The 22,123-nt window shown below is 43.1% G+C and overlaps 1 protein-coding gene across 2 annotated transcripts in view; it reads right to left on the bottom strand.

Annotated features, from left to right (window-relative positions):
• Positions 1–22,123, bottom strand: part of nrxn2b (neurexin 2b) — a 1,271,620-nt gene that overhangs the window by 624,518 nt on the left and 624,979 nt on the right. The window lies entirely within an intron of this gene.

Raw genomic sequence — 22,123 nt, 5'->3', positions numbered from 1 at the left:
ACGCAAACACGCTCAGTCTTACTCTTACAGTGGATAATATCAGTGTACATCTATTGTATATAATCTTGCATTCTAAAGAGGAGAGTACCTGGGTGCGCGCGCGTACACACACACACACACACACACTCATGCAGCAACCTTTCCAACCTTCACAACTGACAGCAAAGAATTCTTCCACTCAAACTCACAGGGAAAACCTGTAAAAAAGTTTTTCAGACTGTTGCTTATTTCCTGGTTGATAATGATAGCAATGCATGTACCGTATACCAACTGTATTTTTAATACAATACCAATATTAGAGTGTGTAGTATCAACAAATACCTGATACTAATTTGACTCTATGCAAAATTTTGGGTTTATGACTTACACCCCCCCCCCCCCCCCCCCACACACACACACACACACACACATATATACACTAATCAGCCATAAAATTAAAAACACCGACAGGTAAAGTGAATGACATGTTCTTACAGCGGCACCTGACAATGGATGGGATACATTAGGCAGCAGGAAAACAGTCAGTTCTCGAAGTTGATGTGTTGGAAGCAGGAAAAATGGGCAAGCATAAGGATCTGAGTGACTTTGACAAGGGCCAAATTGTGATGGCTACAGGTAGATGACTGGGTCTGAGCATCTCCAAAATGGCACATTTTGTGGGGTGTTCCTGGTATGCAGTGGTTAGTACCTACCAAAAGTAGTTCAAGGAAGGACAACCAGTGAACTAGCGACAGGGTCATGAGTGTTGAAAGCTCATTGATTCGCATGGGGTGCGAAGGTTAGCCCATATGGTCCAATCCCACAGAATAGCTACTGAAGCACAAACAGCTGGAAATGTTAATAATGACACCTTTCTGTTTTAGTCAGCATTAACTTTTTCAGCAGTTTGTGCTACAATAGCTCTTCTGTGGGGTTGGAGCAGATCCTTACGATTACCCATTTTTCCTGCTTCCCACATATCAACTTTGAGAACTGACTGTTCTTTTGCTGCCTGATATATCCTACCCTTTTGGCAGGTGCCATTGTAACAACGTAATCAATGTAATTCATGTTACCTCTCAGTGTTTTTAATTTTATGGCTGATCAGTGTATATTGTGTATTCTACATTCTCCTTTTTTTGTACATAAACCTAATTATTTCTGTAATATCAATATTAATCATTTTTGTATTCATTTTAAGCTACATAGTCCAGATTACCAATATAATTTAAATGTTGTTGTATTAATAAGCCAGTCTTTTTCATTTACTTCCCAAAGTATTCACTATTTAGAAACATATTCCATACAGATCCAGGAGACTGGTCTTTTTTTTCCCCCCTTCTATCCAAACCTGTCAGCAGGTTTTCAGCAACACCTCCCTGTTTGTCTATTTGAATCCCAACCACCAACTGAGAGAGTGAAAGAAAAAAGGCAGGAGTGGAGGATAGATGGAATAGGAAAGCAAGAGTGAGAGAGCAAGAGAGAGAGTCTAACTAGGTCATTAGCTACATTCCTTGCACTACGGAATTCTGACAGGGCATGCTGGGTAATTGGCTGGGTCTGACTCTTCATGGTGCTTGAGGCCAATGGCGCATTAGCAGGATTCAAATGAAATGAAAATCGGCGTTCTCGTGAAGTGAAGCATGGCGTCATAAGGAATTGCATGTGGATTCTAGCTTGGCTTTCACTGTTCATGTGGCTTCAATGGAAGGGCTGATCAGTATGACAAGTGCTGTTATTTCTTCCAAAACACACTGCCAAACTACTGGTTTTAATTAATGTTCTTAGCCTTTTTTTTTTAAACTTAATATTATTTGGTACAATATAAACTTGTTAGTTTAATCTGTCTCGCTTATAAAGGAAACAACAATTACTACTAACCAGCCTTAGAAAATCATAGGGATGTGTTTCACTTGCTGGCTAGTTTAGGTAATGTTATGAACCTAATACAGTGTGTATTTGTTATTTCTTTCTTTTTTTTTTGTAATTTGGACTGAATTTATAAAGGCAAGTGTCTGAATTTGGAAAGGAGTTCCACTGTGTGATTAATCTGAAAGGCAGGGTAATTAATTTGGTCAAAAGGGACCGTCAAGCCTGAGACTTAACACTCTGACTATAAAGCAGAAACAATTACCTCATTAAAACTGTCTCTCTGTTCACTGTCCTTCATGGTCATAAAATAGTTACGGAGAACCTTATTCCCTTTAAATAAATGGATAAAATGTGATGGATGTGTACAAAAGACTGTAAAAATAACAGGAGAACCACAACGTTATATTTTTATTTATTATTTTTTATCTCTGCCAGCTTTGCTGGAGGAGGTGATGTTTTCGCCTCCGTTTGCTTGTCTGTTCCCAATATAACTCAATAGGTAGTGAACACATTTTGATTAAATTTTAGGGAAAGGTGAGCCATGGGCCAAGGAACAATTGATTAGATTTTGACGCAAATCCGGATATGTATGCGGATCCAGGATTTCTTTGTCTTTTCCCAATGTAACTCAAAAAGTAGTGAACAGATTTGGATGAAATTTGGTGTACAGCTTTAGTATTATCCTAGATTAAAGTGATTTGATTTTGATGGTGATAATATTTGACTTGGCAGAGGTATGCACTCTACCTTTAGTAAACTTGCGACAAGTTTAAAAGCCACCCACTGGAGATTTGCAAAAGTTAAAAATTAAATTAATCATGTTGCAGGAATTCAGTCAGTGTGTCAGAGTTTTCAAATGCATGTTTGATCTACATTTATGTGAGGGAGGAATTAACAGGATGCGATATGGATTTTTTTTTTTAATTCATGAAGGTAGAAAGTACTGTAGTATGCACGCAAATTTATTTGCTGTTCAAATACCTAGCTAGCAAATACACAATTCCAAATTCCAAAATTAATGCAACTATAAGTTGCACTGTTGTCTTAGCTAGATAGCTAACATCTGGCTAGTTAGCTAATGCCATGTACAATGCATTTCTCTGTACTTTTGTACTTCAGACCAAGTTACACTGGGTATTAGTGACTTGATTGAAGCTTCTGATTGCTTCTGGTGTTTGTATTCCTTCAAAGTTTTTCAACCTTTGTACTGTTTTTATATCTGGAAGTGGCACACTGAATGCAAGACTGAATGACCAAAAGGTTTACTGATTCAAACACTGACTCACTTAATTCAAAAGAAGTGAACCACAGTCATGACTGAAAGTTTCCATGAATCAAACATTGACTCCCCGAATTCAAGAGGAGCAAATGCCGGTCATGACTGAAAGGATTCATTGATTCAAACAGTGAATCACTAAATTCAATAGAATTAAACCTCAGTCATGACCAAAAGGTTCATAGATTCAAATACAAAATCACTAAATTCAAGATGAGCAAATCTCAGTCATGACCAAAAGGTTCCATGGCTCAAACAATGACTCACTAAATTCAAAAGGATAAAATCTTGGCCATAGCCAAAAACTGACTCAGACACTGACTAACTGAACAAAAGAGGAACAAATGTCAGTCACGACCAAAAAGTTTTCATTGATTCAAACACTGAATCACTAAATTCACGAGGAATGAATCTCAGTCATGACCAAAAAGTTCCATCACACTGTAACAATTCCTGATGTGGGTGGAGCACCGAAGCACGGCAGGCAAGAGTTGATGTTAGACTCAAACACTTTACTGAGCTTTTCAGCTTTTTTCCACTCACTCACTCACCCACACATGCGTTGTGGTCAGGGAGAGAGCCCCCTTTCTCTGCTCCCTCTCTCCTTTGAGGCTCCATCCCTGTAACAAACAAACAAACACACACACACACACACACACACACACACACACACACACAATTGACAGCAGGTGGAATGACAGCCACTTACCTTCCTCAAACCCCGCCCTCCATTCACAGACTGCTGCTTGGCCATGCTGCCGCTGCCACATACCCCCACTGCCCGACTCAGGGGAGCTGTCCGGCCTGAAGCTGACTCCCCCCCCGATGGGACAGGAAGTCCGCCACCACCATCTGTGCCCCCGGCCTGTGGATCACCTCAAACTTAAATGGCTGGAGAGCGAGATACCAATGGGTGATCTGTACATTGGCATCCTTCATGCGTTGGAGCCACTACAGGGGCGCGTGGTCCGAACAGAGAGTGAAAGGGTGCCCCAGCAGGTAGTATAGGAGGGTGAGGACCGCCCACTTGATGGCAAGACACTCCTTCTCAATTGTGCTGTACTTGCTTTCGCGCATCGACAGTTTCCGGCTGATGTACAGCACGGGGCGCTCCTCGCCCTCCACCTCCTGGGACAAAACGGCCCCCAGCCCTCTGTCTGATGCATCAGTCTGATGCATTAGTCTGCAAAATAAAGGGGAGAGAGAAGTCAGGGGAGTGTAAAAGTGGCCCTCCATACAGTACAGCTTTTACCTCAGAGAAGGCCTGTTGGCACTGCTCCGTCCACTGGACCGGATCTGGAGCTGCCTTTTTAGTGAGATCAGTTAGCAGGCTGGTGATGTCTGAATAATTAGGTAGAAACCTACGATAATAGCCAGCCAGCTCCAAGAACCGTCTCACCTCCTTTTTGGTCTTGGGCAGGCCACAATTGCTGCAGTCTTGTTAATTTGGGGATGCATCTGCCCATGACCCAAGTGGAACCCCAGATACCGTACTTCCACCCACCCAATCGCACACTTTTTCGGGTTAGCTGTGAGACCCGCTCACCTCAGCGACTTTAGAACAGCCCTCAGTTGTTCCAAGTGCCACGGCCAATCATGACTGTTGATTATTATGTCATCTAGATAGGCAGCTGCGTAGGCAGCTTGAGGGCACAGGACCCTGTCCATAAGCTGCTAGAATGTAGCGGGTGCCCCAAACAACCCAAAAGGGAGCATGACAAATTGGTGTAAACCAAGCGGTGTGGAAAAGGCCGTTTTCTCTCCAGATAGAGGAGTCAAGGGGATCTGCCAATATCCCTTTGTTAGATCCAGTGTCCAATAAAAGCAAGCAGCGCCTAACCAATCAAGCAACTCATCAATGCGAGGCATTGGGTACGCATCAAATTTAGACACCGTGTTGACCTTTCTATAGTCCACACAGAACCGGACCAACCCATCGGTCTTGGGAACCAGGACCACTGGGCTGCTCCAGTCACTGTGGGACTCCTCGATTATGCCCATTTTGAGCATGGCCTTGGGTTCATCCCGAACCACCTTTTTCTTGTGTTCAGGCAAGCGGTAAGGGCGGCTACGCACTATCACCTCCGGGGGCATTTCGATGTGGTGTTCTATGAGGTGGGTACGACCAGGAAGGGGCGAGAACATGTCAGAAAATTCCTTTTGCAACTTGGCTACCTCCGTGAGTTGGGCCGGTGAGAGGTGGTCTCCACAAGGGACTGGAGCATTCCAAGATGTGATCTTTTTCACCTCCGGCCCCAGCTCCGCCTTCTCCGGGATTACCGATGCCAATGCCACAGGGACCCCCTCATTCCAGTGTTTTAAAAGATTGAGGTGGTAGATTTGCAGTGCCCAGCCCCTATCCATTCGCCTCACCTCATAGTCGATGCCACCGATTCGCCGTGTGAACTTGAAGGGCCGTTGCTACTTGGCAACTAATTTAGAACTCGACGTGGGCAATAATACGAGCACTTTGTCTCCCGGCGTGAACTCTCTCAGGTGCGTGACCCTGTCATACAGCCAGCTTTGACGTTCTTGTGCCTGCCGCAAATTCTCCTGGGTTAAGTGCGTGAGGGTGTGGAGTTTTGTGCACAAGTCAAGAATGTACTGGATTTCATTTTTACTAGGTGAAGGTCCCTCCTCCCAATTTTCACATAGCATGTTCAGAATGCTACGCGGCTTACGCCCATATAATAATTCAAAGGAAGAAAACCCTGTGGAGGCTTGTGGGACCTCTCATACTGTGAATAACAGGGGCTCGAGCCACTTATCCCAATTACACGTATCTTCACTTACGAATTTCCAGATTACGTTTTTGAGTGTTTGGTTAAATTGCTCTACTAAGCCATCCGTTTGTGGGTGATAGGCACTGGTGTGGATAGACTTAATCCCCAGTAACCCATACAGCTCGCGCAGTGCAGGACATAAATATAGTGCCTTGGTCTATCAGGATTTCTTTCGGAATCCCAACCTGGGAGATAAAGCGGAAGAGCACTTCCGCAATACTACGTGCTGAGATATTGCGGAGAGGCACTGCTTCCGGATATCGCATTGCATAGTCCACTAGAACTAAAATAAAGCGATATCCCCATGCTGACCGGTCTAATGGCCCGATGAGATCCATCCCAATTCACTCAAACGGGGTCTCGATTAGAGGAATAGGGCGCAAAGGCGCTTTTGGAGTGGCCGCGGGATTTACTAACTGGCATTCACGGCATGCTGCACACTACCGATGGACATCCCCATGAATCCCTGGCCAATAGAACCGGGCCATTATTCGGGCTAGTGTTTTATCTTGCCCCAAGTGTCCAGCTATGGGATTAAAGTGAGCCGCATGGAATACAAGTTCCCTACGGCTCTTTGGGATTAACAACTGAGTTATTCATTCATTAGTTTGAGTGTCCTGCATCACTCGGTACAATCTATCTTTAATAATAGTAAAATAAGGGAAGGTCGGTGCCACGCTTGGCTGAAGAGTTTGACCATCGATTCCTCTCACTTGGTCAAACGCATGCTGCAGAGTCTCGTCTCGTGACTGCTCTAACGGGAAATCCCCAAGGGAATCCCCAAGAGAGGGAGGAGGAGTGGGCTGCTCCTCACTCTAACGTGGTGTTGACATAGATGGCTCTGCGACAGCTTCTCCCATCAATGCCACACCGGGATCTTCCCGTGACCTATTAGTGCAGGACCCACTACATGTTAGATATTCCATCAGTTTTTTAAACCCTGGCCAATCGGTACCCAAAATTAGTGACTGGGTGAGATGAGGACTAACCGCCATCTTTATTCTATGCATTTGGCCCCAGAATAGAATCTCGACAGACACTAGAGGGCAATGGTGAACATACCCATGCACACACAACACTTTCACTGCTTGTGCTCCCCCCAATGCCTCACCTTGCACCAGGCATTGGTGAATTGAGGTCTGATTACAACCGGAATCCACCAAAGCGTGATATGTATCCCCTTGAATACTCACTGGTATGCGATACATTCCGGCCCGATCGGGGGTGGTTTCTGGCGCGTCGGGGATCTGGATTACAGCTCCCACCTCCCTTGCAGAGCTCTGGCTCTGGAGATGCTCCGATTCCCCGCCGCACCAACACACCGGTTCAGGCTTTCCCTCTGCACTGGTGTTATGGGTGTCACTCACCTGAGGGGGAGACAACACAGACACAGAAGAGGGAGATGGGAGGACACCATGGGTGCGACAGGCCAGCTGGGGAGGAGACAGCCGCCGCCTCCGTGGCAGGGGAACGAGAGATGGGGGGGAGAGAGAGAGAGAAGAGAAGCGAGGGGAGATGCCTCATCCACCTGCCGTCGGAGCCACCTCCAGATGGTACTCCGCCAGCTCGATGGCTCGTTCCAGCGACACCGGGCGATGGCACTGGACCTATTCTATCATTCCTTTTGGAAGTCGAGAGATAAACTGTTCCAGTGCCACCAGATCAATGATCTCGTTGGCGTCATGGTCTTCTGCCCTCAGCCACCACCAGCAGGCGTCCCAGAGTTGCTGGCCGAATGCAAATGGCCGGCTGGCCTCCTCCAATGCCAGCGTCCAGAAGTGCTGGCGATGTTGCTCTGGGGAGCGGCCAAGCCGCTGCAGGATGGCTTTCCTTAGGTCAGCGTAGACCAGCCGGCTGTCAGCAGGGAGCTGCTGCGCTGCGCCTCACCAGTCAGGAGCGGGAGGAGGCGCACTGTGTGCTGCTCCAGTGGCCACCCCCACGCCTCGACTGCTTGCTCGAAGAGAGCGAGGAACGCTTCCGGATTGTCCTGCGGTCCCATCTTCATGAGGGTGGCGGCAGCGGTGGCCGATGGCCCTGCTGATGCGAGCAGGTGCCATAACTCCTGGCGATCTTCCTGCTGGGCCAGCATCAAGGCTTCAAAGCGTTGCTCCTGCTCCTTTTGGAGGGTGCTCAGCGCTTGATGCTGGTTCTGCTGGGTGGTAGCGAAGGCAAGGATTAGCTCCTCGAATGGGTAGGACTGCATGGGGTGGTTCCCTTCTGTGCTCCCGGGTTTCAGCACCACTGTAACAATTCCTGATGTGGGTGGAGCGCCGAAGCATGGCAGGCAAGAGTTGATGTTACACCCAAACACTTTATTGAGCTTTTCAGCTTTTTTCCACTCACTCACTCACTCACTCACTCACTCACTCACTCACTTACATGTGTTGTGGTCAGGGAGAGAGCCCCCTTTCTCTGCTCTCTCTCTCCTTTTATGCTACATCACTGTAACAAACACACACACACAATTGACAGCAGGTGGAATGACTTAGCCACTTACCTTCCCCTACCCCGCCCTCCATTCACAGACTGCTGCTTGGCCACGCCCCCGCTGCCACACACACATACACTAACTTAACAAAAGCAGGAGGAACAAATGTCAGTCATGACCAAAAAGTTTACTGATTCAAACACTCACTAAATTAAAGAGGAGTGAATCTCAGTAATTACTGAAAGTTTCCAAGACTCAAACACTGACTCAACAAATTTAAGAGGAGCAAATCTCACTCATGACCAAAAATTGGCTCAAACACTGACTCAGTGAATGCAAGAGGAGAAAAGGTTGGTCATGACCAAAAGGATTCATTGACTCAAACACTGACTCACTAAATGCAAGTGAAGCTAATATCAGTCATGACTATAAGGATTCACTGAATCTAATACCAACTTGGTGAACAACAGACACAGTAATGGCTGTACCTGAAGGATTCACTGACTTAAGTTTGGCAACCATGCCAACCTACAGTATGTTTGATAATCATTATTGATATTTGGCTTTAATGTCTCAGTTTTGGGATTTGCAATTCCAAAGCCTATCAGGAGCAACTGAACAAAAGTAATGATTCATAGGGACTTGTTCACTTGAGTGATTTGTTCAAAAGACACTAAATTGTTTGGAAGCAAAATGAGTCTAAATCACTAACTGTGTCCATTTGAACAGCCTTGAAGGACGTGCACTGCATAAGGCTGAACAGCAGGCAATTAATGCTAACTGACTCCACACACACACACACACACACACACACACACACACATCACCAGACCACCACTCAACCAAATCGTTGTAATAAATGAAGATGCACATACATGAATGAAAAATCTAATACTGCACCTTAAATAATTTCCTGCAGTGTTACAGATGGGGATCCTGCTTTCAATTAAGAGCAATTAAACATGGTTGTCAAAAGGTACGCACATGTTCCATGCTGTTGAAAGCATTGTGCTTTATTGCTCTGGGACCGGCAATGTCCACATGTGCAAATAAGAAGGGGGGTGTATGAGTGAGAGTGTAGGTTATAGTCAGCTACATCCTGAGAAGTGCTTACTTACATGCTTACTCCTTCACACTGGGTAAACATGAGGGAATACCACGCAAACACACACACACACATATGCAACCAAATCTTCTCTATACCATATTTATTCACATTCGTTCACACGAATATCAATACTCAACAAGACAAGTTCTTCCAAATGCCTCCATGTTGTCTGAATCCTCATTCTTCTCCCCAATGCAGAACTCTTGTACTCTCTCTTCAGATAACAGGAGCAGATGGGCAATATTAAACTGGCATCTCACCAGACAAGACAATGGGCCTAGAATTCCATCGACACTATGCGCGCGCGCGCACACACACACACACACACACACACACACACACACACACAGATGGCATGCACTGGACAAACTGGCATCAGATATAAATAAACCCTATATCTTGAGCCCTCTGAGGATGTAAGATGTAATCAAGTATCTGTTTCCCCACAGACTATTTTCTGTAAAAGGCAACAAAAAAGGTTCTCAATAATCCTGCACACAGAGATCTTCCCTCATGTAACAAAACATGTACACAATCATTCCTGTTTGTTTCAAGATTGAAACAAACCTTCAGAAGCTTGCTCAAACCTTCCAATGCTCAGGCATGCCTAACCTTCAAAACTTTTTTGAATGTGGCTGGGTATTTTACCTAACCTGCATGTCTTTGGACTGTAGGGGGAAACCAGAGCAACCGGAGGAAACCCACGCAGACACGGGGAGAACATGCAAACTCCACACAGAAAGGGCCCCCGCTTGCCATGAGGCTTGAACCTGGACTTTCAGCACGGTGGTGTAGTGGTTAGCACTGTCGCCACACAGCAAGAAGGTTCTGGGTTCAAGCCCAGCAGCCAACAGGGGCCCTTCTGTGTGGAGTTTGCATGGTTCTCCCCGTGTTTACGTGGGTTTCCTCTGGGTGCTCTGGTTTCCTCCCACAGTCCAAAGACACGTGGTTAGGTTAACATGGAGTGGCCTTGGGCTGAAGTACCCTTGAGCAAGGCACCTAACTCTAAACTGCTCCCTGAGCACTGTAGTACAATTGCCCACTGCTCTGGGTATGTATGTGTGCTCATTGCTCACTTGTGTGCACATCCATGTGTTCACTGCTTCAGATGAGTTAAATGCAAAGGACGAATTTCATTGTGCTCGAGTGTGCATGTGACAAATAAAGGTTCTTCTTCTTTCTTGCTGTGAGGCAACAATGCTAACCACTGCACCACCATGCCACCTATTGTGAATGCTCAATCCAAACTTCAAATTCTTTCAAATACCCAACCCTCAGATACAACCTTCAGATTCTTGCTCTAACCTTCAGATGTTGCTTTAACCTTCATGTCTGCATTTTAAATTACTTTTGCTTTGTTTAACCTTCAGAGGTGGGCTGAACTTCAAACAATCTGGACTGGCTAACCTTCTGAAGCACCCTTCAACTTTAAGATTTGTGCAAATACTTAACCTTCTGATTCTTGCTCTAACCTTCAGGTTCTTGCTGTTACCTTCAGGTTCTCACTGTAACTTACAGGTTCTTGCTGTACCCTTCAGATTATGTAACCTTCTGATTTTTGCTGTAACCATCTGATTTTCACTGTCACCTTCTGATTTCCACTGTAACCTTCTGATTTTTGCTGTAACCTTCAGATTCTTACTCTAACCTTCAGGTTCTTGCTGTAACCTTCAGAATTCTCACTGTAAGTTTCAGGTTCTTGCTGTAACCTGATTTTCACTGTAACCTTCTGATTCTCACTCTAAGGTTCTGATTCTCGCTCCAACTTTCAGATTTTACCCAATGTGCTGATTCTTGGTCTAATTTTCAGATTTTTGAAACAACATTCATATTCTCACTCCAAGTTTCTGATTCTCACTCTAACCTTCAGATTCTCGCTGTTACCTTCTGATTTTCACTGTAAACTGATTCTCACTCTAAGCTTCTTATTCTCACTCTAAGCATCAGGTTCTTGCTGCTACCTTCATATGCTCACTCTAACTGCCTGATTATCATTGACCTTCAGATTTTCACCGTAACGTTCGGATTCTCCCTTTAACCTTCTGATTCTAGCTGTAACCTTCCAATTTTCACTGTAACCTTTAATTCTCATGCTAACCTTAATATTCTCACCCTAAATTCTGATATCCATGGTGACCTTCAGATTCTCACTGGAATGAGAATCCTTGTTTTAACCTTCCAATGGTTGGCTTAACCTTCCAAGATGTGCTCTCACCTTCATACCTTGTGAATGTCTAATCTTCAGATGCTCACTCTAAACTTCAAATACTCTTAAATAGCTAACCTTCAGATGCCTACTGTAATCTTCAATTTCATATAAAGGCTGTGATTCTGAAGATTTTAACTGTTAGATGATTGTACCAATCTTTAGATTCTTGCTTTAACTTTTGGATCATCAGCATAACCATCAGATGGTTGTTTTAACCTTCAGATACCTTCATTATTAAAAAAATAATAATAATAATAATAAAAAAGTCAGTCTCTTTTGTGCCAGGACCTGATCTTCCCAAACAGTCTCCCATGGTACTAGCATTGATTGGGTGGCACAGATCTCCATTATTCTTGCACTCAGCCTCTTGCCTATTTCACAGCTAGGGTTACAGTGGGGAACTGGTCCTCTGGTAACCATGAGAGTTTGACTCCCTACTCACATCTGTATTGTGCTATGCCTCACCAGATGCCAGTAGGTACCATTTTATGACAATCTTTGGTATGACCTGACCGCAAGTACAACCCCGATTCCAAAAAAGTTGGGACAAAGTACAAATTGTAAATAAAAACGGAATGCAATGATGTGGAAGTTTCAAAATTCCATATTTTATTCAGAATATAACATAGATGACATATCAAATGTTTAAACTGAGAAAATGTATCATCTCATCTCATCTCATTATCTCTAGCCGCTTTATCCTTCTACAGGGTCGCAGGCAAGCTGGAGCCTATCCCAGCTGACTACGGGCGAAAGGCAGGGTACACCCTGGACAAGTCGCCAGGTCATCACAGGGCTGACACATAGACACAGACAACCATTCACACTCACATTCACACCTACGGTCAATTTAGAGTCACCAGTTAACCTAACCTGCATGTCTTTGGACTGTGGGGGAAACCGGAGCACCCGGAGGAAACCCACGCGGACACGGGGAGAACATGCAAACTCCACACAGAAAGGCCCTCGCCGGCCCCAGGGCTCGAACCCAGGACCTTCTTGCTGTGAGGCGACGGTGCTAACCACTACACCACCGTGCCGCCCAAAATGTATCATTTAAAGAGAAAAATTAGGTGATTTTAAATTTCATGACAACAACACATCTCAAAAAAGTTGGGACAAGGCCATGTTTACCACTGTGAGACATCCCCTTTTCTCTTTACAACAGTCTGTAAACGTCTGGGGACTGAGGAGACAAGTTGCTCAAGTTTAGGGATAGGAATGTTAACCCATTCTTGTCTAATGTAGGATTCTAGTTGCTCAACTGACTTAGGTCTTTATCGTATCTTCCGTTTTATGATGCGCCAAATGTTTTCTATGGGTGAAAGATCTAGACTGCAAGCTGGCCAGTTCAGTACCCAAACCCTTCTTCTATGCAGCCATGATGCTGCAATTGATGCAGTATGTGGTTTGGCATTGTCATGTTGGAAAATGCAAGGTCTTCCCTGAAAGAGACGTCGTCTGGATGGGAGCACATGTTGCTCTAGAACCTGGATATACCTTTCAGCATTGATGGTGTCTTTCCACATGTGTAAGCTGCCCATGCCACACGCACTAATGCAACCCCATACCATCAGAGATGCAGGCTTCTGAACTGAGCGCTGATAACAACTTGGGTCGTCCTTCTCCTTTAGTCCGAATGACACGGCGTCCCTGATTTCCATAAAGAACTTCAAATTTTGATTTGTCTGACCACAGAACAGTTTTCCACTTTGCCACAGTCCATTTTAAATGAGCCTTGGTCCAGAGAAGACGTCTGCGCTTCTGGATCATGTTTAGATACAGCTTCTTCTTTGAACTATAGAGTTTTAGCTGGCAACGGTGGATGGCACAGTGAATTGTGTTCACAGATAATGTTCTCTGGAAATATTCCTGAGCCCATTTTGTAATTTCCAATACAGAAGCATGCCTGTATGTGATGCAGTGCCGTCTAAGGGCCCGAAGATCACGGGCACCCAGTATGGTTTTCCGGCCTTGACCCTTACGCACAGAGATTCTTCCAGATTCTCTGAATCTTTTGATGATGATATGCACTGTAGATGATTATATGTTCAAAATCTCTGCAATGTTACACTGTTGAACTCCTTTCTGATATTGCTCCACTATTTGTCGGCACAGAATTAGGGGGATTGGTGATCCTCTTCCCATCTTTACTTCTGAAGGCCAATTTATGCTGACAACGCAGTCCTCGCAGATGGCGTCGCAGATGGCGTCTGCGTAGACCCCCCCTTCGCAGACGCTCTGCACGCACATCCCAAAAATTGTGACCACCGCAGAAGCCTCGCAAACAGCGTCGCAGACAAGAGGGCTCTGATTGGTCCACTCTACATCCGCTATACACGCACTTCCGCTTCCCTACTTTCCCAGTTTGGTTTGTTTTCACGACCGCCATTTTTAAAAACACAAGCGAAGATGGAGCAGCACGAAGAGCAGTTGATCGAGGAAGTGAGGAAGTACGTACATCTATACGACTCCAGTTCTAGTCATTATAAGTAACCGGAGGATAAACACTCCACTAACCACACCCACCAACTACTTCTAGCGATTTCGCGACTTCGCGCCCCCTTGCATTGTGGCAGTGAATAACATCGCGCAAGCCTATTATTCCCCGCTCAACGATAAATTACAACTGTCTGCGAAAAGCTATCTGCGAAAGCCTTGTCGCAAGAGCATGCAGAGGCCCTGAGAGCCGCTGCCACTCCAAGATGCTCTTTTTATACCCAGTCATGTTAATGACCTATTGCCAATTGACCTAATGAGTTGCAATTTGGTCCTCCAGCTGTTCCTTTTTTGTACCTTTAACTTTTCCAGCCTCTTATTGCCCCTGTCCCAACTTTTTTGAGATGTGTTGCTGTCATGAAATTTCAAATGAGCCAATATTTGGCATGAAATTTCAAAATGTCTCACTTTCGACATTTGATATGGTATGTTGTCTATGTTCTATTGTGAATACAATATCAGTTTTTTAAATTATTGTATTCCGTTTTTATTTACATTTTGTACTTTGTCCCAACTTTTTTGGAATCGGGGTTGAAGATCTCATGATCTCACAGTTGAGAGGCAGACATTCTAACCACTAGGCCAGCTCGTGGTACTCATTGCTTAGTTTATTTAAGAGTGACCATCCACTATAACATTATGTATTATAACCTTCAGACACTTGATCTAACCTTCAGATGTTCAGGCTAGCCTTCAGATGCTCAATCTAATCTTCAGATGCTCAGCCATACCTTTGGATAACCTTTGCTCTAATCTTAAATTGGTCAGGAATACAAAAGAAGGCTCTAAAGTGTACATGCTTGCCCTAAACTCTAAATGACGAGCCTTCAGATACTTTTAACTTTCAGATGCATGTTTTACCATTTACATGCTCAGTCTAATCTTCAGATGCTCAGTCTAACCTTTCGATTGACAGTCTACCCTTCAGACACTCAGTCTTGGCTTCAGACCTTCAATCTAACCTTCAGATACTTGCTTTAACATTCAGATGCTTATTTTAACCATCAGCTGCTCAATCTAATCTTGAAATACATCTTGTTCTCCAAGATCATGTGTATTATAATTTCTGTGTTATTTATAGCTGAGAGAACTGCAGGAGAACTGAACTCTGATAACGTCAACACTAAACCTTCACTATTTATGATAAGCCTTGCACCAAGCCTCGTCATCTTTTGTCTTCTTCGTATACTTGATCTGACATGAGTAATCACGCAATCTCCTGGCCATTACCTCAAATGATAACATTAATCATGTATTTCTGTTCTCTGTTACACACTTTGCACCACGTCCCCATCTGTGTTTGTGTTTGCTGTGCTAATCACTGCCTCATCCACCCTTCACACATGGTTGCTCATGCACTTTCTGGGCATTAGGCATTCTGTGGTTGTGTGTGCGTGTATACATGTCCATGTAGAGTGTGCGCCAGGACAGTGGGGATTGTAGGGTGGCATATGATAGAATGCCAAAGATAATCATAACACTCTAAAATACAAATGTTGTAGGCAGTAATGAGCCACACAAAAGCAAAGACTAAAGTGTGACTCACTCACTGATCAAAGGAGAAACTGGATTTGGTTTGGATACTGGTGCTGTGGTTTATGAAGACAATCGGAATGCCTCACATTTGTTGCAGCTTATATATTATATATGGCACTTTTGAATTTCCGATTCTGATTGGTCAGATGGTGTTGATGAATTTTCTATAACAGCTAGTGCCAGCTGTAATACATTATCATTTCTGTAGTATCAAGTCATTCTCAGGGGCATGCAAGGCATTTAAGTAAGGAGTCTCCAGTATCGAAGTTTCATAATAGCCAGAACTTTATTTTTTCTTTTTTTTGTGAGAGAGAGAGAGAGAGAGAGAGAAAGACATGCTTGTGACAGTGAGGGAACAACTGTTTATATCTATTACAACTAAATGTGCTGTTATAGGTGAATCAATCTCCAACTTCTAACAACAATATCTCTGCTTCAGATGTTATCTTCATTCAACCCTGACATTGTTGTGTTTTTATCCCTTACATACTGTACATGTTATTTCTGTAGTGTATTGGGTTCCCAGTAATGAGGGAACATGTAAATTGTTAAATTTGCCCTTAGAGAAAATAAAAGCGACAAGTGCAATGATTATTATCAATATGAAAAGTAATCAGGACCACATAAAGCTCAATGCTAATGCAGCTTGATTGTTTTTTAATGAAATCGTATCTGCTATCCGCAGGCAGACTGCAGTATATTCACCAATTTAATGAGTATGTGTTCCAAAAATGAAAACTCAAAGGAACTGGGAAAATTTGAAGAGACAGGCGGACTCTCTCTCTCTACCGTACATCACTGTTAAATTGATCTGTAAAACACGAACACTTACATTTCACACACAGAGCCAGAAGGGAAGAAAACCTGTTATACAAGCCACTTTCTCGAAGATTAGTGCAATAAACTGTAAACAACAAACCACATGCTGTGTGCATCACGGTATTTTTTGTCTGCTTTGTGTAATACTGTACTGAAGATAAATATGGTTATGTCTACAACTGTACTGTCAATGCAACCTGCTTTGGCTGTCCTTACTTTCTATCCCGTGATTTTGTTTTGTCTGTCTTAAAGGACAGTGTTTTTCTTAAATGCTTAGAAAGACTCCCACACACAAAATTCTGGCAACCTTGAAAGCACAAACTGGACATTTTAATAAATCCCAAAAAATTCAAGTTAAGCACTTGCATAAACCAAATCTGAATACTCGGAACTTTCCATGGCCATAAACTCTTTCAGCTTGACATTCGCTTGACAGGATATATACCAGGGCAGCCATTTAGATTGAATACAAATGTAAATAAAATGTGTTGTTTTTAACAACTTGTTAGTTTGTTAGTGTATTTACACAAATGCAGAACATTGCTCTGTTTTTATGCTTTCAGGCTCCGAGGCAATTTGTAACATTAGAATTGGGTATAGAACAGCGGGTCATGATTATGTGTTTCCAGAGTACTCATTAGTAAACTGTCATCTACATTCAGTTGGGTGTCTCATTTATTGCCACCCTACATAGTGTTCTACAGTATATAGGAAACAGTGAATAAGGAATGAACTGGGAGGGATGACAAATACATCTGGTGTATATATGATAACCAACAGAGCCTGTGCTTCTAAAGAAAAAGCTAAAGATGTGGTTGTTCATCATTCCTACTGAAGATTTGTAAGTCTACAAAAAGAGGAATCCTTTACATTCTGCCTAGGAGCGAACATTGTGCTAAAATTACGCTACAATCTGGAATTAAGTAACACACACACACACACACACACACACATATATATATATATATATATATATATATATATATATACACACACACACACACACATACAACCCCGATTCCCAAAAAGTTGGGACAAAGTACAAATTGTAAATAAAAACGGAATGCAATAATTTACAAATCTCAAAAACTGATATTGTATTCACAATAGAACAGAGACAACATATCAAATGTCGAAGGTGAGACATTTTGAAATTTCATGCCAAATATTGGCTCATTTGAAATTTCATGACAGCAACACATCTCAAAAAAGTTGGGACAGGGGCAATAAGAGGCTGGAAAAGTTAAAGGTACAAAAAAGGAACAGCTGGAGGACCAAATTGCAACTCATTAGGTCAATTGGCAATAGGTCATTAACATGACTGGGTATAAAAAGAGCATCTTGGAGTGGCAGCGGCTCTCAGGCCAAGTTTACATTAGACCGTATCTGTCTCGTTTTCTTCACGGATGCACTGTCCGTTTACATTAAAACGCCTGGAAACGGGAATCCGCCAGGGTCCACGTATTCAATCCAGATCGTGTCTGGTCCGGTGCTGTGTAAACATTGAGAATACGCGGATACGCTGTGCTGAGCTCTAGCTGGCGTCGTCATTGGACAACGTCACTGTGACATCCACCTTCCTGATTCACTGGTGTTGGTCATGTGACACGACTGCTGAAAAACGGCGCGGACTTTCGCCTTGTCTCACCTTTCATTAAAGAGTATAAAAGTATGAAAATACTGCAAATACTGATGCAAATACTGCCCATTGTGTAGTTATGATTGTCTTTAGGCTTGCCATCCTTCCACTTGCAAGTGGTAAGTGACGCGCATGCCCGATATGCACTGGGATCACACACACACAGCGGCTCAGTCCCGAATCACTGCTCGTGCACTTCACTCGCACACTCTGTGAGCTGCGCAGGGCCGGAGTGCGCACCCTCCAGAGGGCACTCGCTGTTCGGGGCGGAGTGATTTGGAGCGCAGGATGCCTGCGGAGCCGAGCGTATCCATGTATTGGCGTTGCTGTGTGCACGCGAATCGTGTATTGGCGTTGCTGTGTGCACGTGAATCGTTTTTAAAACGTTAATCTGATGATCCGCTGATACGGTCTAATGTAAACCCCACCTCAGAAGTAAAGATGGGAAGAGGATCACCAATCCCCCTAATTCTGCACCGACAAATAGTGGAGCAATATCAGAAAGGAGTTCGACAGGGTAAAATTGCAAAGAGTTTGAACATATCATCATCTACAGTGCATAATATCATCAAAAGATTCAGAGAATCTGGAAGAATCTCTGTGCGTAAGGGTCAAGGCCGGAAAACCATACTGGGTGCCCGTGATCTTTGGGCCCTTAGACGGCACTGCATCACATACAGGCATGCTTCTGTATTGGAAATTACAAAATGGGCTCAGGAATATTTCCAGAGAACATTATCTGTGAACACAACTCACCATGCCATCCGCCGTTGCCAGCTAAAACTCTATAGTTCAAAGAAGAAGCCGTATCTAAACATGATCCAGAAGCGCAGACGTCTTCTCTGGACCAAGGCTGTGGCAAAGTGGAAAACTGTTCTGTGGTCAGACGAATCAAAATTTGAAGTTCTTTATGGAAATCAGGGGCGCCGTGTCATTCGGACTAAAGAGGAGAAGGACGACCCAAGTTGTTATCAGCGCTCAGTTCAGAAGCCTGCATCTCTGATGGTATGGGGTTGCATTAGTGTGTGTGGCATGGGCAGCTTACACATCTGGAAAGACACCATCAATACTGAAAAGTATATCCAGGTTCTAGAGCAACATATGCTCCCATCCAGACGACGTCTCTTTCAGGGAAGACCTTGCATTTTCCAATATGACAATGCCAAACCACATACTGCATCAATTACAGCATCATGGCTGCGTAGAAGAAGGGTCCAGGTACTGAACTGGCCAGCTTGCAGTCCAGATCTTTCACCCATAGAAAACATTTGGCGCATCATAAAACGGAAGATACGACAAAAAAGACCTAAGGCAGTTGAGCAACTAGAATCCTACATTAGACAAGAATGGGTTAATATTCCTATCCCTAAACTTGAGCAACTTGTCTCCTCAGTCCCCAGACGTTTACAGACTGTTGTAAAGAGAAAAGGGGATGTCTCACAGTGGTAAACATGGCCTTGTCCCAACTTTTTTGAGATGTTGTTGTCATGAAATTTAAAATCACCTAATTTTTCTCTTTAAATGATACATTTTCTCAGTTTAAACATTTGATATGTCATCTATGTTCTATTCTGAATAAAATATGGAATTTTGAAACTTCCACATCATTGCATTCCGTTATTTACAATTTGTACTTTGTCCCAACTTTTTTGGAATCAGGGTTGTACATATATATATATATATATATATATATATATATATATATATATATATATATATATATATATATATACACATATATATATATATGTACAACCCTGATTCCAAAAAAGTTGGGACAAAGTACAAATTGTAAATAACAACGGAATGCAATGATGTGGAAGTTTCAAAATTCCATATTTTATTCAGAATAGAGCATAGATGACATATCAAATGTTTAAACTGAGAAAATGTATCATTTAAAGAGAAAAATTTATCATTTAAAGAGAAAAATATCATTTAAAGAGAAAAAAGCAGTAGTCTTGGTTAAGCTGTACGTAATTATACCCCTTAAGAAGACTGGTGTGTGTGTGGACACCATGGCACTGCTCTCCACAAAATTTTCCAAATTTGCAAAAGATCCCCTTCATAATCAACAATGCTTCTGGGACAATATTCTCTGGAAAATAAGACAAGGCGATGCATCCTCATGATTTAGAGCTGCAGTGTTGCAGCCAGGTTAAAACCTGGACAGCTTGCAATCCTTGAAGAAACAATGACTTCAAAATTGCATGCACTGAAGAACCTTCACAGGAGAATTTCATAGTAGTAGTCTGTCTTTTGAAATTTAAGAAAGGTTGGATGGTACAATCAGACAGTGAACCAAAACACAGAAGCATCCATTCATTCATCCATTATCTGTAACCACTTATCCTGTGCAGGGTCATGGGCAAGCTGGAGCCTATCCCAGCTGACTATGGGTGAAAGGCAGGGTACACCCTGGACAAGTCACCAGGTCATCGCAGGGCTGATACATGGAGACAACCAACCATTCACACTCACATTCACACCTATGGTCAATTTAGAGCCACCAATTAGCCTAACCTGCATGTCTTTGGACTGTCGAGGAAACCAGAGCACCTGGAGGAAACCCACATGGACACAGGGAGAACATGCAAACTCCACACAGAAAGGCCCCCATCGGCCACTGGGCTCAAATCCAGAACCTTCTTGCTGTGAAACAACAGTGCTAACCACTACACTTTATTGATCCCTTTTGGATCAATAAAGTTCTATCTAATCTACACCACCCTGCTACCCAACAGAGAAGCAAATCATCAATCAAGTGTTTAAAATTTAAAGCCTGATTATTACAGCCACCAACTGTTTTGGAGGAGGTTATGTTTTCACCTCCATTTGTTTGTCTGTTCCCAAGGTAACTCAAAAAGTAGTGAACAGATTTTGATGAAATTTCGAGGAAAGGTGGTCCATGGGCCAAAGAACAAATGTTTTGATTTTGATGCAAATCCGGATATGTATGTGAATCCAGGATCCAGATGTGTATGCAGAGCCAGGATTTTTTTGTTTGTCTGTTCCCAATGTAACTCAAAAAGTATTTAATGGATTTTGATTAAATTTGGTGGACAGCTTTAGTATTATCCTTGGTTCAAGTGATTTGATTTTGATGTTGATAATATGTGGCTTGGTGGAGGTATGCACTCTACCGACTGCCCTTCTAGTTATTTATGAAACTGGATGAGATGATCCTAATAACTGGACAAACTGTGAGATAATGTGCGATTAGAAGATAATAATCCTCTAAACATACTGTGTTCTGCTTGGGTTATCATTATAATCTCAAACAAGCATTCTTAACAGTAAACTTGAGATATTTAGTCACGGCCTCTACCATATTTGGAGCTGCCCTGTGAGTTTACACTTGTAGATACACTTGTTTGTAATTTGAGAAACACAAGTAGTGTCCAGAGTGGACATCCTCCTATTGGTGGCTTTTAGATGAGTGTTGCAGTCTCAGTCACACTCTGAGGTTTTAGTCAATATTTTCAGACATTGCAAGAACTTTGTCTTCAACTGTCCTTGGCTCTTGTTGTATCTGAGAATATTCCTCCTTACCATTGTGCAAGTCTTATCAGGAGCGTACAGGAAATGATTGGTGCATGTCATGAAGTTCTACAGTTGGACTGTAAATGATTAATCAGTATGTACAATAAAGATGTGAAAGGTACAGCTGTTCTTTGGATTCAGCAGGGTGGGTTTGTCAATTTATACAGTGAAGATCAGACCACATTTTTGAGTGTATTCTTTAGTTTGCATCTTAATTTCAAGAACCTTAATCTAACATTTTAAGCTCTGCCCCACTAGGAATGATTGGCATATGGTGGCCATATGGTTTATAAATCTTAATATTCAGTTTTTCCAGAGTTTTCAGCCACCAAATTGGGAAAATGTGCCAAAAACTTATTGAGCTGGTCCACAAAGGTGGGGTTCACATACTCTGAAAATATTTTATACTTGTACTTGGAGAAAACCAATTGG

Source organism: Neoarius graeffei, chromosome 3, assembly GCF_027579695.1.
Source record: "Neoarius graeffei isolate fNeoGra1 chromosome 3, fNeoGra1.pri, whole genome shotgun sequence".
In the NCBI taxonomy this organism is placed as follows: Eukaryota; Metazoa; Chordata; class Actinopteri; order Siluriformes; family Ariidae; genus Neoarius; species Neoarius graeffei.
The sequence above is the reverse complement of the archived record's forward strand: the minus strand, read 5'-3'. Positions and strand labels throughout refer to the sequence as shown.